Here is a 15,078-nt window from a genome sequence, read left to right on the forward strand (position 1 = left end):
CTCACACCACTGCCATACCCAGATCTTACCGAAGCATGGCCTTAAGACTTAGGTAGCAGCCATGTGGAGTTTTTCTTATTTGATGTTCAAGCATTTTTCAGTTTGCATTAGGAGTTCAGAGCACAGACTCATAATTTTGTTAGGCAATGAATTATTGAAATTTAGTTATTTGCTCATCTTTGTTCTTAAGAAGTGAAAAAGGACTCAAGATGTTTAACTCGATGATTAGTCCTATGGAATTTGGCACACGAGCTTTGTTGATGGTAATCGAAGGTGGAGATTTTTAATTTGGGTACACAACGAATTCAGCACAAGGTACCGTGATATTTCTATACAACGGAGGAAACCTACTTTACTATGATAGGTCATATTCTCCCTTCTTATATAGGGAGGTTCTATGTGGTGGATCTAGTGAACGTCATCAATATTTTTAAAACTGGTTCAATAATTCTAAAAACCTTACAAAAATTTCGTAACCTAGTTTTTTTTAAACTGGTCAATGGTTTTTTAAATCTAGTTCAACAATTTATGAAATCTTTCAGCAATTTTATGTAAAAAAATATTTTTTCCCTAAGCCAAAGAAGGAATGTGTTCACTAGATTCAAATCCACTCATTGATATGATACACCAAAAAGCGTATGCCTTTCACTACGTGGAAAAAATTCAAAAGTGACGGGTCATAATCATTATGGGCATCCATCACCCTGAACGTGTCATTGATAACTAGTCATAAGTGACGGGTAAGGATCTGTCACCAATAAGATCACGTGTTACCACCTCAGCTATTGTGTGATGGACAATAGATATTTTATCCTTTTACCTTCTTTGCTGAAGATCATAAGTAACGGGTCATAACCGTGACCCGTCATTTATAAAGTTTATAGGTGACGGGTCGTAATCTTGACCCATCACTAATGACTATTTATTTATTTTATATATAAAATTTGTATTAATATTTACATATAAAATATGTATTAATGTTTACATATAAAATTTGATAGGTGATTGGTTATAATTTACCAATAAAATTGTATTAATATTTTATGAATATCTGAATATCTCATGCAAACGATTAATTTGATAGGTGTCCCAGAGTGTATTTGGCTAAACAGGTATAACTTTTACACACGAACTCTAATTTTGAATTTTTTTGACTTTACGGACATCTACAGAAAAAGTTACATCCGTTTCTTCCACGCTTCATCGGGTTCGACGAATTTTTTAGATCATAAACGGCTTGGAAGATTGAGTTCTCGCCTCCAGAAGTTTCTGCACCATTTTCGAAATGCGCGTTTGTGTCCATAGCTGCCACCCTTTACATCAAACTTGAGCAAAAATTATATATATTTTCTATTCTAATACTGCTGAGTGATAAAAAAATAAGAAAAAAATAAAAGAAAAATAAAAATATTAGTGAACTAAGTATCTATAACTATTATCATTAGTGACGGGTCATATGTTAGCTCATAAGTGACGAGTCACATATGAGTGCCAATGTGACCCGTTACTTAGACTAGTCATTAGTGATGGATCAAAATATAACCCGTTACTTATTACTTGTCATCAGTGACGGGTCATCTTGCTCCACTCGTAAGTGACGGGTCAAGTTATGACTTGTACTTATGACCTGACATAACTGACGGGTCATATTACGATCAGTGACGGGTCATCTTGCTCCACTCGTAAGTGGTATCCAGAAGACAGGCGGCGAGGAAGCAGGCTGGCATCACGCATCTGTTTCAACCTTGCCACATTACACTTGGACCCAGGGAAATCTGGCTCGTTGCCGGTGCGCGACGCCATGGCGGGTGTAAGAACATGGATAGAGAAGAAGATCTTTGAGCGCAAAAGGCTTGGAGGCTATGGGAGGTGGTGAAAGGATGGGGAACCTTGGACTTTCCAATTTATAGGGTCGGCGTGATATCCCAACCGCTGCGGAGTCCAGCCGCCATGAAATTTGAAAGGATGCGCCTGGGGAACCAAAATTCTCTCGGGCCCGGTGGCAATTAATGTTTCTATCTCCCATAATCCTCCCCCACTCGCATTTTTTCTCTCCCCCATGTTTTCTCTCTCAGCCGACGTTTAAACTTCCACTCGAGATGGGGTTTCCTGAATCGACCACAAAAGTATGTCGCATCGACGACCACTCCTTGGGCGAACATATGTTCGCACGGGCCCAAGTGATTCGACCAGGCCCGGTTGCAGCCAAATGTTGTCCGATGACCTTAGTACTATACGGTGAACCACTTAGTCCACCCCATCCGCAATAGAGCTTGGGAGCTACTGTCGATGTAAAGAATAAGTGGGTCCCCTGTCAGGAGGGTCCAAGCCAGCAAATGCCATATGACAGTTGAAATTTTCAAAACCATGGCCCCCTTGTGCGACCAGGCGGGGCTCGTGCGACCAGTCCCTTAACTGCAGATAGAAACCCCGCGACCAGCCCCTGTTGATAGCAGGGTAGGTACTCATCTAACCAATCTAATTGCATTTAATGTCATTTACTCATGTGTTTTCCTTCCCCAAGCACCCTTTCGGCGGGCAAAGTCATGGGCTAGTACAGAGATGTGTGACCCAATGCTACAAGATGTTCTAGCAGGCTAGTGTGATGGCCTGACAAGTGAGCGTGACGAGCGTGCAGCAGGTGTGACGGCGTTTAGCGGACGGGACAGAACGTGCAGGGTGACCAAGATGGGCCGAGCGTGCCCACCCCGTGCAATAATGATCTAGGAGTAGATGTTTTATCAGGTATAGAGCAACCACTGTATGTGGCATAGTCTACTTGTTTGCACATGATACACCTCGCGTCCTACTATATAAAGGAGGGGGGAGGACCGGGCTTATAAGAGAGACTCTTGATATCTTCATCCAACCCATAAGAAAACACATAGAACATAAGTCTATTATCTAGAGAGAGGCATGAACCAGGATAAACTTCGGTGTTCTTGAGTTCCTTCAACACACACACCAACAGCCATAAAAAACGTTGATCACACACCCATCGTTTGATATACCCTAGATTCATCGTCAGGGATTAACCCTCGTGGCGATTTTGTTGCCCATGTACAGGTTCAGTGGTAACATTGTACACTCCCTTGCTCTGACCAGTCTCACACTTCTGGATATCTGCTTTTTGGTATTTGGGCATGTCTATCGAAAGTGCTTTTACTAACAAATTGAAAGAATCTCTATGCATGGAGGCAATGCCATGAAAATGAGTAAAGAAATTTCAATAACTGCTATTTAGTGGAAGTAGTTGTTGAAACATACCTTAGGCCTTCTCCAACGGAGGCGGCAAATGCCTCTTATATCACTGTAGCGACTGGATCGTCACCTCTACTGCCTTGGTTCGCTCTCCAGCAGAGGCGGTATCCACTGCTACGTGAAACATCCACCTTGCTACAGTAAAAGGCAACGGTACATTTGCTGACTCTCTCTCCGACCTCTATCACTGTTCATAGAGTATGTTTGTGGACCTGAAGAGAGGAGAAGAGTAAATGAAGACAGGAAATAAGGTAGCTGCTGGAGATGAAAAAAATAGAGGATCATCTAATAGCGTTAGAGAATGCTATAATAGTATTATAGAAGACGAAATTTTAGAGTATTTTCTGAAGATGACTTTAGAAGACATGAGCCTTCTCTTAGGTAAAGCAAATCATTTTTGTATTCATCATAAAATGCTATTGCTGAAATCATGTATGCCAGTCCCATTTGGAAAGAAGCCTTATGTGCATAATTTTACAGGCATATAAGTAACACTCCACGCCATCTATGCTGAATGTATAAATGGTTGATAAAGATCCTAATCAGACATGATAAGCAATTAGTCCAGCGCGAAATCCAAAAAAGAAGCTGCTAAGAAATGAAGCTATTACTGCTCCAATCACAGCGAGTGGCCATAATATAATGGCCAAACCAGCGAAAGGCACACAGACGGTTTCTAGAAATGGTCCTTCCCTTCCAACTAGGTCCTCGCATAGCCTTTGCCATCCCTTCAATAACATGTAGGTGCTTTTCCGCAGAGCCACCCCACATTTATCATCAGTACATCTACTGAAACAGCAAACATGGCAACAAGCAGGCACCGAGGTAGATAAGACAACCTTCATAAAGACATCATATTATATTAATAACAAAAGGACACATAATTCAATGCGAGTGTTCCAATCAGGATGCAGGTTCAGAGAGTTCAAGTTCAGTTGGTTCGAAAAAAACGCATAATCAACATTAAGTTGTGACAAAATGCAAATATATCCAAATAGTCCTTATTTCTGAGAAAGAGATTGAAAACTCAAGACATACTTGATGTCAAGAGGGGCTTCGCCATTCCCCATTTTCTCGATAATATCAGAAAGAGTAGTAGGAGTGGAAGCAGAAATCAATAACATCGTGGACTACCGTACAAGCTCCAGTTATTGTGCTAACAGTTTCATCCTGAAATAAGATGATTCTGTAATACTATTACATGACCTTTACCCATAAAAATCAGAATCCTATCTAAACTTCAATAGCACATACATACCGTAAGGCAACGAGTTAGCTTCTCAGTGAAACCATCGCCAACAACCTCAAAGGTTGTCATTAGAGGAACAAAAACTTCAGAGCCTGTGCAACCTCAAAGGTTGTCATTAGAGGAACAAAAACTTCAGAGCCTGTACCACCTAGAAGGCTCCCAACAATAGCAAGTACTGGCAATAGGAGCAGTGGTAATGGGGGCAACAATATATCAACTAGCCCGATCCTTTCGGTTCTGCAATACAAAACTCTTAGAAATGTCGCATCATACATATAGCATACCAGAATTAAACCTTTACCTTTATTTTATCCAAGTAAAGATCAGTTAATACTATGTCCACATTTCATTTGATCAGAACATACATCTACTTCCCCCTAAAAAAACATACATCTGGTGCCAGAATTCATGCCAAATTTGTCGATATGGAAGAAGTTACCATACTTGAGCACACAACAAACGTCCAGATGAAATGCGCAGGCCACAGACCAATAATAACCGCCAAGTTCCCAAAGACAACAATGGCGGCCGCAACCGGACCGATCAGGACAGCTGCAGAAAAACAGATAAATCATTTCACACAGCAGGTTACACTATGCAATCTGTACCCATCCCTCAATTACATCACAAGCATAATAAACCACTAACCCAAAGTTAATCATCACCAGTGTATTCTAATCATATATGACATTCCTCACCGCTCATAACCGTGAGCACGGTTGATTAAGGTTGTACACTTTACCCACAAGTCATGATTTTCCATTTTGCCTATCTCAGCTAAACACTTACACACTTTCAAGGTGTACGGCTAGGAAAAACACTACAAGGCCTTTACAAAGTCTCTCCTAACAAGTGTCTACCCACTAAGGTTTTACTGGCGTGTGAATAATTATGTCAACAAAGGAAGCTCCCTCTTATGCCATATGGTTCCAGGGAATAAATGCCTTCATTCCCCGTTCCATCCTCTAGTCTACACGATGTTGGGAGAAAACTAATTAGTTGGCCAATTCCATCCCATACTAGGCTTGTGGTTGTACTGTAAAGCTCGATCTGATCGCACCATGAACTGATACGTAAGTGGTCTAGGCAAGACCGCCACCATCCAACACAGGAAAATCACCCTTTATCCGACAAGCCAACATTTGCTTGCAACACATCATAGGCCAGCCAACATGTCAAACTTGGTCAAACCCAAAGTTCCATGTTACTAAAAGCATTGTCATAATTATATCTCATTGCATAGTGCCATTATCAAAATTATTATCAAAGTGCTATCATCCAAATAAGGCAAAGAAACACAACCCTTGATCCCACAAAAACCGAGGCGATAAGGTAAATATAGAAAAACTAAGTCAATTCTAACTTGGGTTCTCCACTAACAACTATGAGCATGCAACTTTGCAAAACAAAACATTTCGGAAACTTAGGATCAAAATGCATCAAGGACAACTTGCCTTCACCCTGGTGCCCAATTGGTTCCACGCACTCTTGGTCGTATAAACCTAAAAACTCCTCCCAGACATTGGCATCTAAATGTAAAATAAAACAAGACAATAAACACAAAGAACCAAGAAATAGCCAAAGACACATAAGAGCAACTCAATTTATTATCTTTGTGATTTTTGGTGAATTATTGGTGAAGCAAATGATTAGATCGAAGTTGCAACGATAGATATATGGCTTCGAAGGGTGAAAAGGCATAGAAAGTTTCCTAAAATTTTTTAGAGGCTTCTGGAATTTTCTATGATTTATTTGGATTTTCTAGCAATTATTTGGAATCAAAAAGTATTATTTGAAATTAAAGATATTCTAAAAAGAATTAAAATAGATTTTTCAAATTATTTTACTAAAGAAAAACTCATTTTTGATTTATCATAATTATTGACCATTTTCTATAATTAAAAACATTAAAGAAAACCAATTTACTCATTAAAACAATTTTTACAGATTTATTAAAACATTATTCAAATTTAAAACACTTATTTAGATTAAGGAAAACATATCTAGGAAAGCAGCCTGGCCATACGAAGTTCTTTGGGTAGTCGTCCTAGCCAAAGGAGATCTCGACGTTCGACCATTTGACGGCCTGACGACCCTTGGGGATAACAGCTAAGGCTTCTCGGGTCACCGTCTTATACTGCCTCTTGGACTCGTGTGACACAGAGCCACCAAACATGTGGTCGACGGTCCTCTCTTCTGGCCCGTACGACATCATGTCTAAGTCGTCCTTGCTGTTGCTAGAGCTAGAGCCCCAAGTCTAGGTCAAGACCTAGGTCTTTTTCCCCTTGGCCTTGTCGATCTATAACTGTTCCAGTTTCTTCCAAATGTGACACTAGTGGAGGCCATGGTTGTTGATTTGGTGAATGTTGCACCAGGGATTTCCATCACGTTCATCAGTACTCAGCATGTAATTCTTGCTCAAAGATGAGTTAGAGCGCTTGTCGGGACAAGTATCAGTCAAATATGCAAAAAATTCATCAGTTTTGCTTTTCTTGCCCTTACCTCCCTTGGAGTTCTTCTTGCGCTTGGGCTCTTCACCACATTGTTGTCGAGAATGGGTTGAGGGCATTTGATACTCTAGTCCCTCTCCTTGATGAACATGAATACATCCTCGGTATTGTCTGCCATATCGATGAGTTCCTTGATTGTTCTCGGGCTCCTTCCTGGCAACGTCTTGGAAGCATCATCGGCTCATAACCACTCGACCGAATGCCTAGATGGCATCATGGTCATTTATCTTTGGGATGTTGTTCCGGATGTTGTTGAATTGATGCACGAACTCGTGCAAGGTTTCATTCTGTGTCAGCTCACAACGAAGGAGATTGTTTCTCGTACCGGGGCAAATGTATACACCCTGGAAGTAGGTTCAGAATAGATTGCAGAGGTGCAACCACGAGTAGATTGTTCCTAACAATAGGTTGGTCAGCCAGCTCTTGGCTGCCCCTTCAAGGGTTGTGGGGAGGTAATTCTCCGTTACCATGCATCTCGTCCCCACTAGAATCTTGGATGCTCGTAGTCTAGATCTAGAGGAACTCAACGGAATTTGTATTCCAATTGTACTTCTCGTTCAACCTAGGCCAGAACTTTGATAGCCTACTCACCGTCCATAATTCCAGAGAGAATGCTTGGCACCCGTTGATGGTTCCTTTCTCTGTCCAAGTATCCACAGGAGTTCTACCCACGGGGGTCGAAGATTTGTCCCAGCTTCTACTCGAACGGCGTTGGGACCCCCCTCCGATCAGGCCGCTGAGTTGCAATTGATTCCTCCTCAAGGGTCTTCTACATCATTGTTGATTGATGACCTCGAGCAGATCACTCATGGGGTGATCTCCGACCGAGGAGGTCCTACAGCTGCTAGGTAATCGGTTCTCTTCCCAAAGAATCTTGTTCCGGGGATTGCGTCTCTCTAAATCTGAATTTTCATGAGAAGGGTCAAGGTGAAACTTTCCCCGACTAGAGGTACTCGCAGCGACAGATACATGGGAGTTTTTGGCCCAAACAATAGCTTCCTTCCCCATGTTGTTTATTGAGTTGAACCAGCCCTTGCCATCAGGGGTCGTCAGATCTGTAGTAGGGGGCACAAGAGGGCCTTCTGTAGAAGGAGGAGCCTTTGTGCCGTTGTAGATTTTTAGCATTAAGCCCCTTGCTGATGATTAGGAGATGTCATATCTTGCATTACATTAGGGATTGGGATATGAGGAGTTGTGATCAGCGGAGGCTTGCTATTGTCTCACATCACCAGAGTGATAGGGTCTCGCGTGTCTACGAGATTGTCATCATGCTCCACTAGACTGGCGTCCCCATCTCCAATAGCAAAGTCTTCTTGGAGGTAACCTCCACTGGAGCTGGAGTCTAGATCCATCGTGGATTTATCATCGGATGAAGTCTCCAGATAGGTCCTCCCTTGTGGCTAACATCGCTCTTGTGATCGTCTTAGCAACCGAGTGGTTCGAACTCGATGTTGTAGTCCTTGGTGCACTAATCCACAAAATGACTTACCTCATCGCTGGAGTCATCACCAATTAGATCATCATCGAGGTCCACCCGATTGATCATCAGCTCACCTTTGGTCGAGGGGGTGAAATTGTCATAGAAATCCTCATCCGAAAAACCAGTTATTGGTGTAGGTTTGGGTGATGCTGACAGCATGTCGTGTACAGAAGTTCCAACACCTTTTTTCATGATCCCCACGGATGGCGCCAGCTGTCATCGATTGGTGAACCGCCGATCTTATGAATTTGTATGAAGAATAGGGGACTCGAGTAGATGAAACACAAAGCATACACATGGTTTTTATACGGGTTTAGGTCTCCTTGAGGATAATAGCCCTATGTCTTGTTAGTCTTGTATTATCCTCTAAGACTATTTAGGGAATGTTTGTTTTTTAGTATGATTATGGATTCTTGCTTTTAAAATCAGAATAAAAAACAAACATACCGATTCTACAATCCAGAATCCACAATCTGGGGTCAGATTATGCCATAATCCACAATCTAGGGAAATGCTGCTTCAATTAGATTATGGGTAATATTTACCCAGCATTGCCTTTACAAACATAATGTTTTGCTTCAGCCTCGCCCACCGGCTTCGCCACCACGTGATCTAGCTTTGACGTGGTTGCACGCGTGCGCTGCTTCAGAGGCTCCACCCCACACAACTACCTTACGTACTTGTCTGTCACTGTTAAGGACATTACTGTGGATGGCTATGGCGTCAGCCAACGCGTGGGCCCTATTTCCCTTCAATCCATCCCTATCATCTCCTTACCCCCAAACCTCTAACATTCCCCCGTCTCCTTGGCATACCTGGTCTGATCCCTTCAAGGAAAGAATGGATTTTGTTGTGGTGTTGCAGCTATTGCTGCGGTTTTTTGTCCTCCTGTAGGAGCTGAATTCAAGCTTCATTTCTTGGGGACACCTTTCAATGGGTTGTTTCACTTTGGGTTTTGGAGCTTTGTTCCTATTTCTTGATTTGGAAGTCTCAATTCTTGGTTTGATGGCATCCTACGAGGAAACCCAAATACAATGATGGGTTCTTGAAGCCAAGGTGAATCTTTGACCAGCCCTTGTCTGCCTGTTTCTTGGGCGATTATGGCGGAATTTCCTTTTGACTTTCCAAATTGAGCTGATATCCCATGGTTTTCGATCCACCACACGCCATAGGTCTCTGCCATGGCAAGTTGGTGGTGGCCACAGAGCCGATAGCAATGGAGGAACAACATGCAGCCATGGCAAGTTCTTGTTATACCAGTTGAGCCCACTCCCACCATCGACCTACAAGGTCTCGCCGGCGAACTCGAGTGTGGCATCCACGCCAGCGAGCGATGGGTTCAGGCAGCCATTCCTGCCTCAACGAGGGCGGTGACATCAGGATGCTGCTCATGAGGAGAGGCAACATAGCATCAGGTGGTGAAGGGGAACAATGGTAGTCTGTAGGGGGAGAGAGACTCTAGGAGGGAGAGAGCGAATCTATGGGGGAGGCAGAGAGAGAGAGGAGAGAATCTAATAATTTAGTGTTTTTTTAGATTGTACAATTTAGATTCTAACTATCCAGATTCTAGGTTGTGAGAATCAAAATCTGGATTGTTAAAATCACAATAAAAATCAAACAGACTCTTACAAGGGGGTACCTTTCTAACCTAGATAGATCTAAACCTAGTTGGGAGGGCTTCCTTGTACGTAGTCAGGGAGAGTAGCTAATACAGATCTAAGTTGCAGAGGTCTTGAAGGTGCATAGCTTCCGTAGGCTTGAATGTCTTCAATGGAGTTGTGTTGACTTCTTATGGCTTGTTCTCCGCAGGGGGTCGCCCTACGGCCTCTGGAGTCTTTCATTACCATTCTTAGGGGATAAACTTCTATGCTTATTACATATACTGGGTATCTGCGGGTATTTTCTATTCGTCTAGGGATTCTTTCCTGGGGATAGAGATATACCCTGAAAATGATGAAAACCCCTAGGTCTAGATCTATCTAGGCTAGCCAAGAACCCTCCATGACTACGCACAAGGAGCCACTTGATTAGGTCTAGATCTATCTAGGCTAGCCTAGAACCCCCTTTTAAAAAGTCTAGATGATCAATACAAGACAAATATGACATAGGGCTATTAGTTTAAGGGAGGTCTGAACCAATATAAATCTCTATGTGTGAAGTGTGATTCAACTACAGGAAGTATCCCCTACCTCATTCACAAGTTTGTAAAATCAGCAGTTCACAAATCATCGACACCATCTAAGGGGGCATCTAGCTAGGATACCAGGTGATGTTGTTAGATGCAATTAGGTGACAAGTGATGTGAACCATGCTATGTGGAAAAGGCATTAAAAGGGAAAGGATAGGAGGAAAAAATATTGAAGAGCAAAAAGAGGCTAGAAGATAAATTTGTGGGGGAGATGGGTGAAAAATCAACATATCTTGGAGCTAAGAGATGAGGAGGAGCATATTCAGATGGCAAAGTCATTATTATTGAGATATTATGATTTTGAACAAGAAGTGGAGATGAGGGGTTCCACATTTTAGCATGGATCTGGTAGTTCTTCAAGTGCTACCAATACTGGAACACATAATAGACATCCAATAGCACAACCTAGGATCGTCTCATCATTTGATAGAGTTTCTAGTTCTATCTAGCCTAGGATTGACACCACCTTGAAGCAGGGTATGATAGAAAAACTTGCACAAGCTTGGGCCAAATGGTTTCATGCAAAATATATTCTGGGGGTAAAAGCCATTTGTCCTTATTTTCGAGTAGCAATGAGGTTGACTCAAGAGCTAGGCATGATAGGTTGGTTGTTTACTGGGAGTGACAAAGATGGGCCATGTTTGGATGCTAACTATGAGGACATTGAGAAGGCTCTTTAGGACTTCAAAAGAGATTGGAAGAAATATGGTGTTATAGTCATGTGCAACTCATGGACAGGACCCATGAGCATGAGCATTATCAACTTCATGGTGTACTGCCATGGGCACACATTCTTGCATCAGGCTACTAATGCAAGTGAGGAAATCTAGAATGCAGGTAATAGAAAATGATGCAATTTATATATCATACATTTTTTGCACTCTAATTTGTGTTGTCTTTGTATCCATGCAGATTATTTATACGGGCACATTAAGCATGTGGTTGTAGATGAGATTGGCCACAAGCATGTTGTGCAGATTATCTTGGACAATGCAGCAAACTACAAGAAAGCTTGCGCCATGCTTGTTCCTGAGTACCCCCCCCCCCCATATTGTTTGGCAGTCATGTCAACCTCATGTTGAAGGACATAGGTAAATTCTCTGAGATTGATGATGTTGCGTCAAGTGCCAAAAAGTGTACCAATTACCTACATAGCCACAATGGGCTGCATAATGAAATGAAAAGATGGATTGGAGGAGAGATAGTTCAATGGAATGCCCCATGATTTGGAGCTGTCTTCATGTTGCTCCAAAGTTTGTGGGATAGGAAAGATAAATTTCGACAATGGATGGTCTCCGATGAGTGGAGGAACAATTACTGGAATAATGAGCTTGGCTTCAAGTATGTTCACAGCTGCAGGACAAGTACTTGATGGTGGGATGAAGTCAAGGGTGTCCTAAACATAGTTGGCCCACTCTATTTGGTACTCCCTCCGTTCAAAAATAGTAGGCGTATTTCTTTTGGGCTCGGTCTTCGAAGTTGAATTTTGACTAAGGTTTTCTCACAAAATATATCATTTATAGCTACAAAATCTATATAGAGTGAAATTATTTTGAATTGTGAACCTAGTTGTATAATTTTTATACAATAGACATTCTTATAATTTGATTAAATATTAGTAAAAGTACACAAAGTTTGACTTTACCAAAAAGAAATATGCCTACTATTTCTGAATGGAGGGAGTACTACGCTATGTGGATGGAGATGAGGGGATAGTTGCTAATCTGATGCCAAGGAACACTACTATAGAAAGGATCATCCACTCCCCCTCTTCACTGCTGATTCACAAGGTCCAACCATTTATCAATTAGTGAGCAATTGAGAATTGGCAGTGATAAGTACTATCACTGATAGTTTTTATTACAAACCGATAGTGATACAACAGTGTTGTTTCATATAATAGACCGATAGTGATACTAGTGTATCACTATCGGTTGGTTAAAAGAACTGGTAGTGTTGTATCACTACCGGTTGGTGTCATAGACTGGCAATGATGTGTCACAGTACATGAAACCATTGGTTGAAGATCTTATAATGTGGGACGATGAGTACAAACGTGAGAACTTCACCCTACTCGCAATGTTGTTCGTAACAATAAAAATTGGCCCACTCTTGGTAACCTATCGGAATAGTTAGTTAAAGGATACAATATACGTGTCCAGTGTTTGGAAGATACAATGGGCCAATGGCTGAAGAACTCTCAAAAAATGATTTACATGTGTCATAGTAGGTTCCTTCATCTGGATCACCCAACCACATCAGGGCAAGGGATTTTGATGGGACAAAGGAGACAGGTCAAGCTCCTAAGATTCGAAAAGGAAAATAAGTATATGAGATGGTGAGGAATATTAGAGTTGTTCTAGGAAAGGGATGAGGTGGTACAAAATTCCCGCATGGAAAAGCAGCTCCATTGTGGAAAAAGACATCAATATTTTCAGACCTACTTTATTGGAAGGACCTGGAGGTTGGACACGCACTTGACATCATGCACATCGAGAAACTTGTTTGACAGCTTGATTGGTACCTTACTAGATATACTAGGGAAGACAAAAGAAACACTCCAAGCATGGATGGACCTAAAAGATATGAAACTTAGGAAGGACCTCCATCCTGATGAACTGGACAATGGGAGAAAGTGGCTTCCTACTGCTTGCTACACTCTGAGCAAGGAAGAGAAACACAGCTTGTGCGGATGCTTACATGAAGCCAAAATTCTATCCAGATATTCCACCAACGTAAAGAGACTAGTATCGATGAAAGATTTGCAATTAGTTGGCATGAAGTATCATGACTGCCACATGATGATGACACAGTTGCTTGCAGTTGCAATAAGGGGCGTTCTTCCAGAGAAAGTCTGAGACCCGATTATAAAGTTGTGTTCATTCTTCAACATGATCTCACAGAAGGTCATCGATCCATTAAAACTGAGAAAACTGTAGGAAGACGTGATCCATACTCTATGACGACTTGAGATGTGTTTTCCTCCATCTTTTTTTTGATATCATGACCCATCTCGTGGTTCACATTGTAAGAGAGATAAAGATCTTTGGCCCTATGTATCTTCATCAGATGTACCCTTCCAAGATATTGGTGAGAGTTCTAAAGAAATATGTTCGTAACCGAGGTCAGATGGAAGGTTGCATTGCCATAGGATGGAGAACTGATGAGGTTATTGAGTTTTCCATCAACTACATGAATCTCAAACCGATTGGTGTGCCTGTATCTCGCCATGAGGAGAGGCTACAGGGGATAGGGACGATAGGTGCGAAATTAAGCACACTTCACACTTCTGCAACAATCAGTTGTAGTGGGCCCAAATGTCAATATGCATGTGAACATGCTACGCACCAAAAACCTGACAAAATGAGATGATTGGATTGTGAGAGAGCATAGAGATCATTTTGGTATTTGGTTATGTAGACACATGATGGGTAAGGATTCTAAGTTAAAACTGCTTGCTTATAGAACATAAACTACAATTCTGACATTCCAAGGATATGACATCAATGAATATACATTTTATACGAGAGCATAGGATGAGAAGAGTACCAACCAACATAGTGGTGTACATATCAATGCCTATGACAACAATGGCAATAGGAAGATATACTATGGATTTATAGAGGAGATTTGGGAGCTCTAGTATAGACCGTTGAATGTCCCTCTTTTTCGGTGCCAATTGGTCTGACTCCCAGGAGGAGTGAACATCAACAAGGACGACATGACTACTATGGACCTCAAGCTCATCGGTTACAGAGAAGAACCATTTGTACTTGCCAATGATGTTATACAAGTCTTCTATGTAAAGGACTCAGCTAACAAGCAGCATCACATGGTTCTTTAAGAAAAAAGAAGTTTTGTCAAAGTTTTAAATGTCGTTGACGTGGAAAACTACAATAAATTCAATGACTTCCCTCATTTTGGAGAGAACGTCGACCTAAGTGAAATAGAAGACATTGAGGAAGCTACTTACATACGCCGTAATCATAACGAAGGTCTAATCATTGTCTGAAAAAATATTTGATGTATTCATTAAGCATTTGCTTAAATTTGTATTAATTAATGACATGTTATATTTTAATAATTAATATTAAAAGATATATATGCTTTAGTATTAATGCTTTTTAAATAAAATATATGAATACTATAGAGCAATAGTCTACAAAATATTAAGAACTTGCTTTACTGTAAATACTATGATTTAATAAATTACAAGAATAAACTTTTAAAAAGGAATCTAAATAACTCTGCTGGTTATATTTTACAACCAACAATGATACTCATATCACTACCAGTTTATTTATAGCACAAGCAGTAATACCTTGTATCACTGTCGGTTGTAATATTTAACTGGCAGTGATAGGTATTACTACCGGTTGTGTTATACAAC

At 41.2% G+C, this 15,078-nt stretch overlaps 1 pseudogene; it reads right to left on the reverse strand.

Moving 5' to 3' along the window:
- Window positions 1-3,031: 3,031 nt before the first annotated feature.
- On the reverse strand, window positions 3,032-5,122 carry LOC133927626 (uncharacterized membrane protein At3g27390-like; annotated as a pseudogene).
- Window positions 5,123-15,078: the final 9,956 nt, after the last annotated feature.

Source organism: Phragmites australis, chromosome 8, assembly GCF_958298935.1.
Source record: "Phragmites australis chromosome 8, lpPhrAust1.1, whole genome shotgun sequence".
Taxonomy (NCBI): domain Eukaryota; kingdom Viridiplantae; phylum Streptophyta; class Magnoliopsida; order Poales; family Poaceae; genus Phragmites; species Phragmites australis.